Consider the following 17,045-nt stretch of genomic DNA (forward strand, 5'->3'; position numbering starts at 1 on the left):
CGGTGTTGGAAAACACTCCGAGAAGTAGAAGTGGTGACTTCTGACATACCTCTGTTAGGGCTATGGATCAAGCATCTATATGTAGGAGGGGGATATGCCAAGCAGCCAGTTATTCCCCGAGGCTTTCTTGGATTCTGGTAAAATGAAAAAAAAATAATTTGCTTACAAAATGGAAAAGAATCTGGATCTATTGACATGCAAATTAAATCTGCAGCATGGGCCATGGTTATCTGGCTGCTTGCTACTCAGAAAGTATGGCAACACCCTTAAATTAATAGTTTGCATTAATAATATTGGGCCTGAATCAATAATAGTCATTAACTTAGTTTCCAAAGCAATTGCAATCATGTTGGGGATAATGGCAAATTTTGAGGCAGGAGGAAAAAGAGAATGATTATGAAATAAACATTTTGTCATGTCCTGTGGTGGGTGGGAAGGGGAAAGGTTTTCTGTGAATAAAATTAGTATCTTTTCTTTGCAAAAAAAAAGAAGTAAGTTCTGATATTTGAAACACTGGAGTTCATTCTCTATAGCATCAGGCTGATGATCTCTCTGGGAACATTACTTGGATACCTACATATTATAGGTGATTATAATATTGATTACTGACTCTTTGGGTCATTATTATCTTAAGGCATTGGTAGAAGATAAAGTCACAAATATGCTAACTTTGGGCAAATTTCAAAATGTAGTAAAATGTTGAACTCTACCAAAGAAAACAAAATACTTTTTAATAAGCCACATATGTCAATGGCTCACTTGTTCAGAATAATAGTTAGAAAGTTTGTTTACATTTTTATCATTAAGATTCAAATAATATTGCTATTAGCAATATATTTCTGATTTACTCTTTTAAAGAGATTCTTGTCACTTATCAGGATCTGCAGATTTAAGGGATATATCTACAAATGCCATTTCAGAACAAGCCTAGTAAATGGGTAGATACCTAGGAGTGTACGTTTCCATCAGTGAATTGAACTAGTGTGGACATGAATGTCTTTGGAATGAACTATCAGTCAACTTTGTTATCTCCCTGGAGTTTTGGTTCTCAGAGGATTCATACATCTGCTTTTTAAAAATGTATATTTTATTGATTTTTTAGAAAGAGAAAAAGGGTGAGGGATAGAGAGATGAAACATGTATGAAAGAGAAACACCATTGATCCGCTGCCTCTTGCACGCCCTCCACAGGTGATTGAGCCTGCAACCCAGGCATGTGACCTGACCAGGAATCGAACAAGTATCCTCTTGGTTCCTGGCTGGATGCTCAACCGCTGAGCTACAATGGTCGGTCATTTTTTTTTCTCATCATACATCTGCTTTCTTTCTGGTGGTTACTCTCCAGCCACCCAGAACACAGGCTGCTTTTCCAGGACTTTATATTTCACTTTTTACTAGCACTCAACCATCTAATGATTGGTAGATATTATGAACATTTTAAAAATATAAAGGACAAAACTAACTCCAGTTTATGGAATTCCTGGAATGTGAAGTCCATGTCATGACCGTCTGTGTGCATAGGCTTAAGATTTAAACTGTGTCTCAGACACGGCATTGAGATGCTCTATTCCTTCTATAAATAAGGCTGAGTTCTTAGTAAGAAGGACCTTGAAATAAATAAAAAAATATTGGATGAAAAATTCAAATCATCCTAATTATTATGAGACTGCTAAGTATGGCTTATTTACAGTGAAATGGGGACTAAGTACAATAAATGCCTTCATTCACTACCAAGCATAACCTCCGGGCGGCTCCACTTCTGTTTCAGAAAGGTCATCTTTTGCTTCCAGAAAATAAAAGGTTGCGTTCTCATCCTCATTTTTTGTTTAGCTGGTGGCTTTCCTCTTTTAACTTTACATTTCAACTGCTATATTGTATTGAAACAGGATGGTGAAATGCAGCTGTTTAAAACATACTGTGAGCAAAAAGGCAGTGAAATATTATTTTTAAGAAGAGTTATCAAAATCAGGGTGTCAATCACTCTTCGAAGCAGGGTAAAAATTACTTGCACTTCAATATTTATATTTATATTTATTATAAGAAAAAAGTATTTTTTTTTCCTGGAAAGAAGGTGCAGAAAAGGGCACAGTATTAGCTAAATATTGTACCTTCGAACATCACTCATTTCCTTCTCAATAGTACTGAAAGGGTCTAATTTATAAGTTTTTCCATCTCCCTGTTATGCTGGTTTGTAAGTTCTGACACTGCTACTGGTATGTTAATGAGAAGCTAGCGTTCCATTAAGAGAAAACCATATGCTCTGCTGCCTACTGTGAAAGAGAAAGCGTGTAATGTGGCTGTTGCCTTAGTAACACATTAATTCATTTTGTCAGTGTTGGCACAGATCATTTCATTTATAAGAAAACAAGTATAATAGTTTACCACATCTATAATATTTACAGTGTTTCTGTTACAAAACAGTGACAAAATGAGTTTAAAAAATAGAGTTGGTATAATATCATTAAAATATGGAATTTGTGGTAAAAATTTTCTCTGTAAAAAAATGAAAAAATTAAAGATTGGTGTAAAATTTTTCTTCACAATCCTACTTAAAACATTTTAACACCAAACTGTTTGCTTTTTAGCATATTTGTATTATACTAATAATGTGCGTCTGCTGCAAAAAAAATTTAGTCCATGGAAAACACAAGCGCATTAACAGTTTTTAATGAATGCTAAACAAAATATTTCATACAACAGTTTTGTTAAATTACAACCATTATAAACCTAATCGTATGCTAGTGTGTTACTCATAACAAGGCTAAACATTTATCTAGTTTTATCTGTTCTTCCAGATGTTTATTAGTATTCTAGCACTCGTAAAATATTTAAATTAAACCGTTCCATTTTCTCATGTGAATGCATTTTGGGTTTTATTCACAGAACATCTAGTCACATGTATATCTAAGGAAATATAGTACCTTGTATGTGTTTTATGCACCAGTGATACTTACTGTGAATTGAGATAATCCCAAAGCCTGATAAAAGGAGAGAAGTGATTAGAGGAAAGACAAGTTCCTGTTTATTAAAGTCTGCACCTGCAGCAGGATATCAGATCTACCCATCCTTAGGGTATTCCACACCTGTAAACACACACTCTTAACAGCAAACACTTTGCATCTGGGATGTTCACCTATCTTCTTTAACCAATAAAAAGGGAACTGTGTGCGAGATAGAAAGCAACTGCCATTTACCAGTTTATGTAATGATTCATGTTTTATATCATTTCAAAAGAAGCAGTTATACATTTCCATAAGAGTTATAAAAATGGGTGCAAAGCACTGTGGAGCTGCCCATCTGAGTAATGAATAGCCAATTATACTTTGAACATTGAGAAATACCTTCCTAAAATATCAGTGTTCAGTGGGTTCACCCAAAGCTTCATGAACCAAATGTGGGTGTTTTTGTTTTGACTCTCCTGACTATACTCACAGCGATGCTCCACGTTTAATGGGTTTCTTTCTAATTAGAACCCAAGACCTGAGAGTACTTTTAAGAGTCTCCTTTATAGACCTGCAATGCGATTACTTTGGGAAACACTTAAGAAAATAAAATTTATGATTAGCTTTGATGAAAATGACTTTAGTTTTAACTTCATAATATCTGTGCTTTGATACGAGTAAAATACTATGAATGGCTACATCACCAGAAGAGAAAATGTAACCAAACATCAATGTGATTTTATATGATGGGGAATTAAATGTTTCTGAAATGTAATCATATCACATTGACTCACCCAATAAAAGTAAGTTAATGAAGTATTTTATCTAATCATATGTTTTTACTTATTAGTTTGTGGTAATAAAAAAATAAAGCTGTAAACTTTTCAAGATCCTTCTTTCAACTCAAGCTATTTCTATCAATAAAACTGGTTTGTCAGCAGTTAAATGGCACCACATTTGTGTTTTAAGTACACTAAATTACGGATAGCTTTAGAATAAGATTCACTGATTAGACTTACTATAAATAATATGATACGAATTACTATTACCTTGGTTAAATAAAAATTACCCTATGGTATATACTAGTATATATAAAACACCTCAAATTTTGAATCCTTTTTATTTAAACAGCTTATTGCTACTCATCCCCCCTTTAATTAATACATTCATGAATATAGGGATCAAAAACAAGATTATAAACTGGAAAATATATAAATGTATATATACACACATACACACATATATTTTATACTAGTAACATTATTTTCTTTTCATAAATAAAACCACATTTTTATGTCTAATATTACCCCACTGAATTTTCTTAGTATTTTTTCATATGATATCCAAATCCACATTCAATATTAAGAGCAAAGAAAACTATTGTTGTATCCACATGACCATAAAAAAAAGGTAAAACAAAAATTCACAGAAAAATATTATGTATTAAATGTTTAGATATCTTGTAATCTATAATCTGGTAGATATCCTTTCCTCATTGGTAGCATTAGTTGTGTTTATTTCCATACAGGAATATGAGTAATACAGAATGACACCATGAAGCCAACAACACTCCAGTTCAGCTTTTTTTTGTGAATATACTTGTTAGCATATTTGAGTCTAAGGAGCCAAACTCTGGTAACATTAAATTGTTACCTTGCTTTATAACTGCTTACCCACACTATTATAAAATAATATAATATTTAATATATGAATATTTATTATAATGACTATTTTGAAATATCAGAAGTATAATCTATGCATATCAAATAAAATATATTTTGAGTTTTTTTAGTAATTAGGAACTATAAAGGAAATATAGCAAATATATGTAGAAATCCAACATTAAAATATTTTAAATGATATGTGTCAAATAATAAATGCTACATAAATATTTGTTGAATACATGAATAAACTTAAAATAGATGAGTGCATTTGCATTTATACCAACCCTCTAGTCACATATTAAATTTATGGTGTACATAAACTTACTGGTGCAACCTTTTGACTATGAGAATGCTGAAAGTATTTAAAATTTAACAGTAGCCAGTCAGGCTTTGCTTTTGAATTTGAACTTTTATAAGTAAGGTTTCAGTCCAGTTTAATTTAATATGAATTTGCTTAGTGGAGGAGAAGGAGAGACAGAATTAAATGACCTCTCAAATCTTTTAGAATTTGAAGATTTGAATGGATGAAAATGCCAGTATTTGGAGGACTAAATAATGATAACTTCACATTTATGCCTTGTCAATATTCATCTTCACTTTTGTTTAAGGGAATATAATCCAACAAAAAGGTTGGTCAATAGTTTTAGGTGAACTCAGATTAGACATGTGGCAAAAACTCAATTTACCCAAGACATGAATCATCTATATATCCTATATAATAAAAGGCTAATATGCAAATCAACTGAATGGTGGAAAGACTGGTCACTATGATGTGCACTGACCACCAGGGGACAGATGCTCAAGGGGAAGCACCACTCAGCCAGAAGCTGGGCTCATGACTGGCAAGTGTAGTGGCAGTGGCAGGAGCCTCTCCTGCCTCTGAGGCAGTGCTAAGGACCCCTTGGGGGATGTCCGACTGCCCGCTTAGGCCGGACAGTGGCCTAAGCCGGCAGTCAGACACCCCCAAGTGGCCTAAGCCGGCAGTCAGACACCCCCAAGGGTTCCCAGACTGCAAGAGGACTGAGGGACCACCCCTAGTGCATGAATGTCATGCACCTGGCCTCTAGTCTATACTAATAAAAGGGTAATATGATAATTAGACCAGACATCTCCCGGATGTCTTTCCAGACAAAGCCACAGTGGTAGGGGCCAAGGGAGAAGCAGTTAGGGGGATTAGGCCGGCAGGGGAGAGTAGTTAGGATGATCAGGCAGGCAGGGGAGAGTGGTTAAGGGTGATCAGGCAGGCAGGCAGGTGAGCGGTTAGAAGCCAGTGGTTCTGGATTTCGAGAGGAATGTCCAACTGTGGGCTCGGGCTTAACTGGCATTGGTCATCCCCTGAGGGGTCCTGGATTGGAGAGGGTGCAGGCCGGGCTGAGGGCCCCCTCTCTGTGCATGAATTTCATGCACCGGGCCTCTATAAAAGGCTAATATGCAAATTGTCCCCTTGGTAGTTCAACCGGGAGACCAGGAGTTTGATTACTTGCTATGACATGTGCTGACCACCAGGGGGCGGCGTAGAACAAAAGAAGGCCCCAGCTGGCAGCCCGCAGCCAGGGAAGGAAGGCACCTGCTGGCAGCTGGAAGGCCCCGAACGGCCCTGGGGAACGGCCTAGGGAACCTACCTGTGCAAGAATATCATTCACCAGGCCTCTAGTTTATATTGTTACTGAAGTAGAAGAGCACATTTATAAAATATTTTACTTAAAGTGTGAACAATTTACACATCATATATTTTATCATACAATTATATTTTAATAGTTTTATAATAAAAATCAGACTAATAGATATCAAAATATAGTTTAACTTCAGATATAATTTATTATTGTTATAATTTATTTAACACAAAATATGTAATATAGTACAAATTATAAACTTTAAATAGTTGAATACAGAAAAAAATGGTCGGAGGCATAATGTCTTAGAGACAGAATATGTCAGTGTAAGGATAATGTGATTTGGGCTGAATTGTTTTCTGGGAAAATTCAGATTCTGGTTTTATATATACTAATGAATGATATTTTCTAATTAAGTGATGAAGATATACAATTAATATGCATACTATATTTTAGAATGTATTCGTTTGTATTATTTGACATTTCCCATTAATTAATACACATTTGCTATTAACTTATTTGTAAATATTCCAGTGATATCTAGTCCTGAAGTATTGTTTTCTAAGCTATGCTTGGATGCTATAAAAGAAAATATTACAGCATGTGACCCATACTTTTATGATATTGTTAGTACTGTATATTAAAAGGCTTAGAAATATTGGGGTACTAGATAATTACCTCATGTATTTCTTTAAGTTGATTTTAAATAACATATTGGAGATTGAGATTTTCCCATTGATGCTTAGGTTGTTCAAACATACACCATGCATATGTTTTTGGGGTTTTGTCTTCTTTTCAACTTTTGGTCAAATTGATAAGCAGCCCAGCTTTATAGTGGTGTAATACAGAGGCATAATCATATCCGCAGACTGCACTTTTTACTTATAGGATCTTATGTCCTGGCCAGTCCAGGAAGGCTTTTCTTTTGTTTGTTTATTTGTGTTGCTTTTTCCTCTTAAACACAGAGAAATAATGTTATGCCTCCAAAATAAAGATTCTTATAAGGACAAAAATATGATAAAATACATAATATCAAAAAATGGAACTCTCATTTGACTGAGTAATCCCCCTTCTAGGAATATATCCCAAGAAATCAGAAACACCAATCAGAAAGGACATATGCACCCCTATGTTCATAGCAGCACAATTAACCATAGCTAAGATTTGGCAACAGCCTAAGTGCCCATCAGCAGATGAGTGGATTAAAAAACAATGGTACATCTACACAATGGAATACTATGCTGCTATAAAAAAGAAAGAACTCTTACCATTTGCAACAGCATGGATGGACCTAGAGAGCATTATGCGAAGCAAAATAAGCCAGTCAAAGAAAGATAAATATCACATGATCTCACTCATTTGTGGAATTTAATGAACAAAAATAGATACAGAGACAGAGAAGCATCGAACAGCCCTCAAACTTCAGAGGGAAAGCAGGGGAGGGTGGGAGTGTGGGTTAAGAGATCAACTAAAGGACTTGTATGCATGCATAGAAGCATAACCAAAGGGCACAGGCACTAGGGGGTGAGGGCATGTACTGGGGGTGGGGTGGCCGGGGAGAGGTCAATGGGGAATAAAGGAGACATATGTAATACTATCTGTAATACTTTAAACAATAAAGAATTTTTAAAAAATAAAATAAAATTTATTTTTATCTGGAAGTATAACCCCATTAACTATATCCACTTTGATAAAATCAAAGAATATTTTCATAAACAGAGTATATGCTAAGATATGTATGTCAAAACTGTATCTTTCCATCTTTAATATACAAATGCTACCTGCAGAGCTTTTACCATGATAATATTTTTTCATTTGTTAATCATTAAAGGGTAATATAAAATTTCTATAAGTCCCATTTTATTTAAGGCCTCTCAATGCTATTTTACTGATCATTTTTACAAACTTTAGATTATAACTCTCACCCTAATTTTTTTTTAAATATCAGATGATACCCCTCAAATAAATAAATAATTATTTCAGATTTGGTGTACAAGGAATGCTGGACTCACTAAAGAGTTAATTATAAGATATTGAAAGGTGGGTTCTCAGATTTGTACAAGATTAATATTCATAAAACAAACAACTTTTTTCTTCCTTTACTTTTTGTTTGAAAATAGAATACCAATTTTCATTCTCGGTTCACTCATACTCTAAGAAAGTAGGAATTTTGTCTCCCTAATCTGTGTATTCTTCATAGTACTAAGTCACTGCTCACTAAATGTTTGAACACTTGAACTGATACCCACAATATGTGAATGTGTCTTTATTCTACTTTGTATTAAAATATTTTTTAAATTGATGGACATAATTAACCCCATAAGGTAAACCTAGATGAAAAATAGTCCCCCTTCTTGGTTTTTATGTGCTCAATGGATAAGTAATTTTGGTGATAATTGCTTCAGTGAATTGTCAGCCTACATAAAAGTTTAAATAATATTCCCTTGATTGTGTATTAAAGGTTTCATGAAATACAGAATGATATAATATCTCATGTAGAATATGCAAGTAATCAGTAATCAATACTTCTACCAAACAATTTCCATAAAATTAATTTTGACATTGAAGAATTCTTTGTGGTGAAAGCCAAGGGGGATGTGGGGATGGGTGGAGGTGGGCAAAGGAGGGGGGATAGGGACATCTGCAATAGTGTCAACATTAAAAATATTTAATGAAAAAATAATCCTTTTATATATAGTATTTTATTCTCAATGTTCCTAAAGGTACTTGTAAAATATTCAATTACATAGAGTAGTTTCCACTCAATTGGGCATTTAGTTTGTTGAGTTTATATATATAATTCTAGAAAGATTAAATCATTTATTCAATATTATAATTTACTGCTCAGAATTCAAAATTTTCTGCCAGTTTAGATTATTTGTAGATAGCTAATCTCCAAAGGTCTTAGTAATCATAAACTTTCAATAACAAGTATAAATATGGTTAGGAAGTAAATAAATCTACATTGAAAATTATAAAACAAACTTATTTTTCTTTCACCTTTTTATTTTATTTTAATTAATTAATTTTAAATCCTCACCAGAGGATTTTATGTCCATTGATTTTTAGAGAAAGTGAAAGTGGGGTGGTGGGGCGGGGGAGAGAGAGAGACAGACAGACAGACAGACAGACATAGATGTGAGAGAGACACATCCACTGGTTGCCTCCAGCATGTGCCCCAGCCAGTGGGGATTGAACCTGCGACCCTTCCATCCTAGGACCAGCGCTCTAACCACTGAGAAACTGGCAGGGCTCTTTCACCTTTTAAATGTTTATTGCCTTTTTCTGTTATTAAGCCCACAATAAATTATTTCACTGAATGTAATACCATATATGTTCAAGCCAATCATTACTTAATAATAAAGTAATTCATTGAGATTATGTAAATACACTAAAGTTATTTATTTAAGCCTATCCCTAAAACAGATGGAGAACAGAGTATTACTATAAAAATTCTAGAATTTTGGGCTTTATCAGAACGCTAATGGAAGAAATATATACCGCCTTGGTTTTGTAAGCCAAAGGTATTTTAGAAAGCTTTATTTTTTTTAAAAACTACAAGCTAAAATTTGGAAAGTAGATTTCTTGAACTTAGAATATATTTTATATATATGATGTTATAATGAAGAATGAAGAGGAAGAAGCTGAGAGAGAGGAAGAGGAGGTAGAAGGAGGTAAAAGAGAGGAAATTGAAAAGAGAACAGTGGAGAAAATTTTCTTGAATGACAACAAAAATTGAAATAGAAAATTTAGAAAGATGTGTGCATACATGAAGGAAAGAGATTGATTAAAAGTAAGTTTAAGATTGGAGAGAAGAATAAGGGCCGAGGAGAATGCATCAAGGGCCTAGTACCGCTCAAAGGAGGATGGAGATGGAGAGAAATGCGTGAGGAAGGGAAGGCCCACAGCTGGCACCTATGGCTTGAGACAGTTTAGTTGTTTGGCAGGTAGAGCTAGTCAGTCTGGAATTAGGAAGAAGAGGAAAAAAACTAAAAATATGGGTAGAACACATTTTTTTTTCCTGGAGAAAGATGAAATGCAGAGTGATTTCTCCAGTAGAGAGAAGAACAAGCAATTAAATTTATTCAACAAATAATTATTGAGCAATGTTTATGTCCAAGTACTAAAATTATCCTGGTGAGCAAATACACATAGCCTTATGGAGTTTACAGTCTAATGAGGCCAACAGTCAGTTACTTATCAGTATATCATCAAATACATATTTAAGTATAAATTGTGATAAGCTGTTTGGAGGAAATGAATGAGGAGGATGCTAGTTTAGAACACAGATGCTATGCTTGTTCTGGAGGTAGCAAGACATTGGATATTTGAACTGGGATGTTTGTGATACTTGAGGTGGGATCAGAAGGTGAGTAGACAGGAATTAAGCAAAAGTTAGAAGAAAAATGTGTAGCAGAGCCTTAAAACAGGTGAGAATTTAATGTATTTAAGGGACTAGACAAAGACCAATATGGCCCAGAATTTCCTGAGAAAAATGGTCAGACACAAAATTGGAGAAGTAGACAGGGAAGGTCAGGCAGGGGCTTTACACGTTAGGATTATGCACTTTATCCTGTGAATCATGGAAAATGGTAGGAAGTTTCAAACTAATGTGTTGTTTCATCATATCTGTAGTTTCAAAAGATCAGCCTGACTATGGTTTGGAGACAGAATTCCAAGTGCGTGTTTGGGGCAGGAAGGGGGCGAGGTGGTAATAGGGGAACAAAGTGGATTCAAGGTACAGATTCAAAGGTGATGGTAGCAACCCAGATGAAAGATGATGGTATCTTCAGCTAGCGTGGCAATGGTAAAGGTAGAGAGGAGCGGAATAACATGATATATTTAGGAAGTAAAATTTACAAGACTGAGCATACACTGCCTATGGGAGGTGAAGAAAAGGCTACCCATGGGATGAGGGACCTTTTCAGATATCATAACTGACAATTATCTCACGTCATCCTGCATTCTGGTTTGAAATGTATACATGATTGTGAAATTAAAAGACATGATTATTTGCAAGAAGTCTCAAAACTGGAATTGCAGTGCATTGGTAGCTCTGCAAAATATATTGCATCAACTTCCAAAAGGGTGGAAGATTCAGTGTTCTCCTACTCACAAGGTCTCCCTCCTGGAGGTAAGAATGACAAGAATCCCTGCTCCCTGCTTTCTCATCTGACATTCCTTTGTTCAGAGTGCCTCTGAGCTCCATCAGAGATAACTGACTTGTGTTCTCAACACCCTTCTCTTTCCAGTTGGTGATGTTAAGATTTTGTAAGTTCAAGATTGTATAAGCTTCAGAAAAAACGGTGGATCTCTGCTACTCATGATCAGGTGTTACTATCGAGAGAATTAATTTAAACAAACTATGTTAACAATAGAAATATACATAAAATTCACATTTTTTTAATTTTCTTATCATTCTCATCTGCTATGAGCATTAAGTATGTCATATATAATTATGCTATTTTTTAAATTTGAAGGTTAAGGAATTAGCAGTTACTAATATGTGACCATCTTAGCCACAAAATAAGTAAAATTGTATTTTCTTTTTAGTCTACAACACAAATTTAAGCTTTTTTTTTAAAATAATAAGGGCTATAATTTTTAAACCTTTACTAAGGGCAAATAAATTTATATATACATGATCTCATGTAAATCTCACTAAAACCCTAAAAGGTAGGTTATTATTATTCCCATTTTTAAGAAGAAAAAATTATTTTGAAAAAAATCAAGTAACTTGTCCAAACACTGGTCTAGCTCATATCCAAGTTTTATGTTGTATCATCTTCTTAAGAAAAAGTTCATAATTTATATCTTTATTGAAAGCTGTTATAGACCGAATTTTGAAAAGAATGCTTAAATTTGTGTTGTGGACTAAATAGAAAACACAATTTAACTTTATTTTGTGGCTAAGATGATCACATATCAGTAACTGCTAATTCCTTAACCTTCAAATTAAAAAAGTATAATTATATATGGCATGCTTAATGCTCATAGTAGATGAGAATGATATTTCAATAATGTGAATCTTATGTATATTTCCATTGTTAACTTGTCTGTTTAAATTGATTCTCTTGATAGTAAAACCTGATAATGAGTAGCAGAGATCTACAGTTTTTTCTGAAGCTTATACAATATTTTCAACATTCATTTTGTGCTTTGAAACTAAAATTTTTGGCCTAAAACAAAGTTTTGGAAATGAACTTTGAAAAAGATATGTCATTTGTTCTCTGAAAACCTTTTTGCTGACATCTGACATCTGACTTTGAATACAGGTATGTATGAAGCCCACAGAAGGCCACGCATTGGCCCATAGGTCATACAGGGATACATTCACTTTAATACCTGGGCAAGTCATTTTACTGTTATAATAACCAATCACTTAATTTTAAAATGTGAATAGTAATATTTGCTTCTAGGAACTCCGAGATGACCAATAAATATAAATGAGATAATTGGTTAAAATTAGCTATAATTTATGAAAGAATGGTTTAAGCTAATTCAATGTATTTATTACCTTTTAGCTATCACATTTTGAAATGTGCCATACACCCAGAAGGTCTTAAGAAAAGGTTGAAAAAGGATCTTTTCACAACATCTAGAATTCTTTCAGCAAGCACAACAAAGTACAATTAGAATCTTTCCTTTGGCTTTCCAAGAATTACCCTACAGGGAATAGTATTGTCACAAGTTTTTCTAACATCACATATCTTATTAAAAAGAGATAAGTAAATTTGCTAAGATAATATAGAAAATGGATATTTTTAATTGAAACCATTACAGTCTGAATATATTAAATTATTTTAGAAAAAAACAAAGCAAAGTAAATAGGGGAAAAGGCAGTTGCATTTTTGGAGACTGTCACAAGAGGGCATTTATGGATTAACTCAATAAATTTTTCTACATTCAAAAAACACTGAAAAGCATTTCCAACTCCCAAAAGTAAACTAAGAATAATTAATAAATATTTAAAGAAAAAGAGTCTCTCAAATGTTTATTTTATATTAACTCCGCCCTACAAAATTGGCTGTTCTTTTTCAAGTGTTTCTGTCAAGTGAAAAGTAGTATATACTCTGAAGTATTAGATGTCAGTAACTCTTTGCTCCAAAATACTGAGATACTGAAAATACTATACCAACTAAAAGAAAAAAAAGTCCACCCATATTTTGTTTCTAGTAGTTGTTTGTATGTTATTGCAAAACAAATACGTAAAATAAATCTTATTACAACTGATAAAAGGTAATCATGTTTTTTAAAAAAATGATTTTATCTTTTGTGCTGAAAAAACAAGATAATTAATATTCCTAAGTATTTTGAAAACAGGTGCCATTTAGACAATTCAAGAACAAATGCCTTAATAAAATAATGAAAAGCTTGGTTTCATTAGAAAACAGGTAAATTGCTAGACAGAGACTGTTTTGGGGCCCAGTTAAGGGGAAAAGAAACAAACAGAAACAAATGTTAACATATTTTTGTTCTGATACGTTGGGCTCTTTAAGAGGAAAGTCTTTCACATGTTCCTCTTTGAAACCCCAGCCCAGCACAGTGGAGACATACAGTAGGTACTCAATGAGTATCCCTAAATGAATAAATGAATGCGTCTATTGAGGATAAATTTAGAAGTGGCAAGACAAGGAAGGACTATCAGTGATTATTAATTAAATTAAGGACTTTCTTGTTGCATTAATTGATGTCAAACTTTCAAATACAATGGGAAAACTTCATTCAATCACCTGGGGTTTCCAAGTCACTGCAGGGTTGGTGCCATATAAACAAAACATCAGGAGAGATAATGATATGGATATATTTAATTGACAAGAATAAAGTAGTTGCAAATATGAGAACAACAACGTATGGAATATAATCTTGGAATTATAGAGCTGGAAGTCTCTTCATGGTCATCTAGTCTATCCCAATAATACCCAATTAATATCATGAAGGATCCCTATAATTTTTACATAATTGATCCAATATCATATACTTTTTTTCATCAAAGACCTGTAATGAGCTATAAGAGTATTTAATTAGCATTGGATAATCCTCATTATCATATGATTTCATATAATTTCAATCAAAAGGAGAGAAATGTGATATTTTAGATGATTTTCAGTCTTATTACAGATAAACATACAATTTCCTTTAGGCATCTATACTAATAATAGTCTAGGTGGCATCACACCCTCATGTCATCACAAGATGGCCATCACAAGATGGCTGCATGCACAGCGGAGGCAGGGCCCAGCGGCCACTCCACATGGTAAGGCCTAGGGGTCCTGCAGCTCTGTGTGGTGTGGAAGAGGCCGGTGCCAGTGTCTCTGCTGCCTTGCGCAGAGGAGGCGGGTCCCGGTGGAGGGGGGTGGATCGTAGCAGGGGAGGGAAGTTGTGGGCAATCAGGCCAGCAGGGGAGCAGTTAGGTGTCAATCAGACTGACAGGGGAGTGGTAAGGGCGCGATCAGGCTGGCAGGCAGAAGCAGTTAGGGGAAATCAGGCAGGCAGGCAGGCGAGCGGTTAGGAGCCAGTGGTCCCAGATTGTGAAATGGATGTCTGACTGCCGGTTTAGGCCCGATCCCACAGGCCTAAACCGGCAGTCGGACATCCCCCGAGGGGTCCCAGATTGAAGAGGGTGCAGGCCAGGCTGAGGGACACCTCCCCATGTACGAATTTCATGCACTGGGCTTCTAGTCCTATATAATAAAGAGTTAATATGCAAATGGTCATCGCACCCTTACGTCCTCGCACCCTTGTGCCCTTGCGCCCTCGCACCTGAGGTCGCACCCCCCGCCCCAGCGTCAGTGCCAGGGGACCTGAGGCCACGTCTCCCACCTGGTGGGGCTTGACAGGGGACCTGAGGCTGCTCCCCCCCACCCTCGGAGCTTCACGGGGGACCTGAGGCTGCACCCCCTGCCCTGCAGGGCTTGACGGGAGTGGGGCCAGCCGGGTCTGGGTCTCGTGTGATTTCGAGGCATGCGCAGGTGGGTGGGGACTTGACTCTGGGTCCCATGGCGCGCCCCAGACTCTGACAGAAGGGAGATTTTCATATACATTTTACTAATTTTCTTTCATCTCTGACACTTCTATTATAGAGAAAGGGCAAATAGCAATATTAAAATATTTCCTCTAATTCCCTTTTAATGTGCACAAATTTCATGCACCGGGCCACTAGTTTTAATAGAATTAAAACAAATTTGAGATTTGTCTTCCTACTTATGCCAGAGTACAAGCTTTCAGAAGCCATTCTCATTATACCATACTTAGGCAAGAGGGTGAGGCATAGAGAAACAGTCTCACTGTTTGTGTGAAACAGCCCTGGGTTCAGAACTCAACTCCAACACTTATTAGGAAAATTATTTTCTATAAATCTGTATTCCACCCATAAAATTGGGACAATATTACCTACTTTAGTGGGTTATAGGCCATACAGTTTAGGTAAGTTTTAATATTGTAGGTAGTAAGTTATAACATATGTAAATTGCCTGATAAATAGCAAGTGGTCAGTACATATAATTATAATTAGAGAACCATAGACTTTTGGACCCCTGATGATAATTTTGATATATAGAAATGATCACAAAATTTTCCATGTCCTCCTTTACATTTCTTTGCAATTAGTTGGGACCATGAGAATAGTTCTGACCAATTCACTGTGGTGGGAATGATGTATATCACTTTCTGGCTCAGTTATTTGAAAGTTATGTGCATGCCCCCTTCATCAATATCTTCCCCTGCATTGGTGTTCCAGGAAACCATCCAAGATGATGGTGGCTCAACATAACAAGGCAGCTTGGTGATGGAATGAATAATGAAGCAGAACCCTTGCAAGCCAGTATTGGACATGTGCAAAATCTAGTATTTGCTGTGTTAGGCCACTGGTATTTAGGTTAAATTATCATTGCAGCATAATTAATAATCTGATATAACTCAAACACTTCACTTTATTAAGAAAACTAAAATAAAGAGAAGTCAGTTTGTGTTACAACCAAGACTAGAATGCAAAGATTAAATGAATATAGAGGTAGCATGGATCCTTTCTCAGGTGTTATGTCTTATGAATCACATAACACTTTCTTATATTCCTCTTATAAATATACCTAATCCCTATATAAAGAAGCCTAATATGCATATTGTTCCCTCCATTGTTCAGCCCCGATCAGGGCAGGCTGGCCAGACCCCACCTATGCACAAATTCATGCACCGGGCCTCTAGTATATATATGTGTGTGTATAGATATATATACATATATATATATGTGTGTATATATATACACATATATATGTGTGTATCTACACTAATAAAAGAGAAACATGGTAATTAGCGTACGACCGCTACCCTTCCCATTGGCTAATCAGCATATCCTTATGCAAATTAACTGTCAGCCAAGATGGCGGCCGGCAGCCAGGCAGCTGGAAGCGAACATGAGGCTTGCTTGCTCCAGTGACTGCAGACTGCAACATTCCCCGCCTGACTTGCCGGCCTCTGAGCTGGCAGTTTGAAACATTCTAACAAATATAGAAGCTAAACAAAAGGCCGGGATCTCAGAGCTGGAGTTATACATTGTTTCGATTATAGAAAGCTCAGCAGCAAAAGCCTCAGAGCTAGAGCCAGAGCTAAAGCTGGCCCAGAATAACATAAAAAAAAGAGAAAAAAAGGAGCGGTTGGGAGCGTCAGTCAATAACCACCAGCCTGAAAGCAGCCCTCAGCCCCTCACCCAGACTGGCCAGGCACCCCAGTGGGGACCCCCCACCCCAAGGGTGTGTGACCAGCTGCAAACAGCCATCATCCCCTCATCCAGGCTGGCCAGGCCCCCAGTGGGGACCCCCACCCTGATCC

Source organism: Myotis lucifugus, unplaced genomic scaffold, assembly GCF_000147115.1.
Source record: "Myotis lucifugus unplaced genomic scaffold, Myoluc2.0 scaffold_22, whole genome shotgun sequence".
Lineage (NCBI taxonomy): Eukaryota > Metazoa > Chordata > Mammalia > Chiroptera > Vespertilionidae > Myotis > Myotis lucifugus.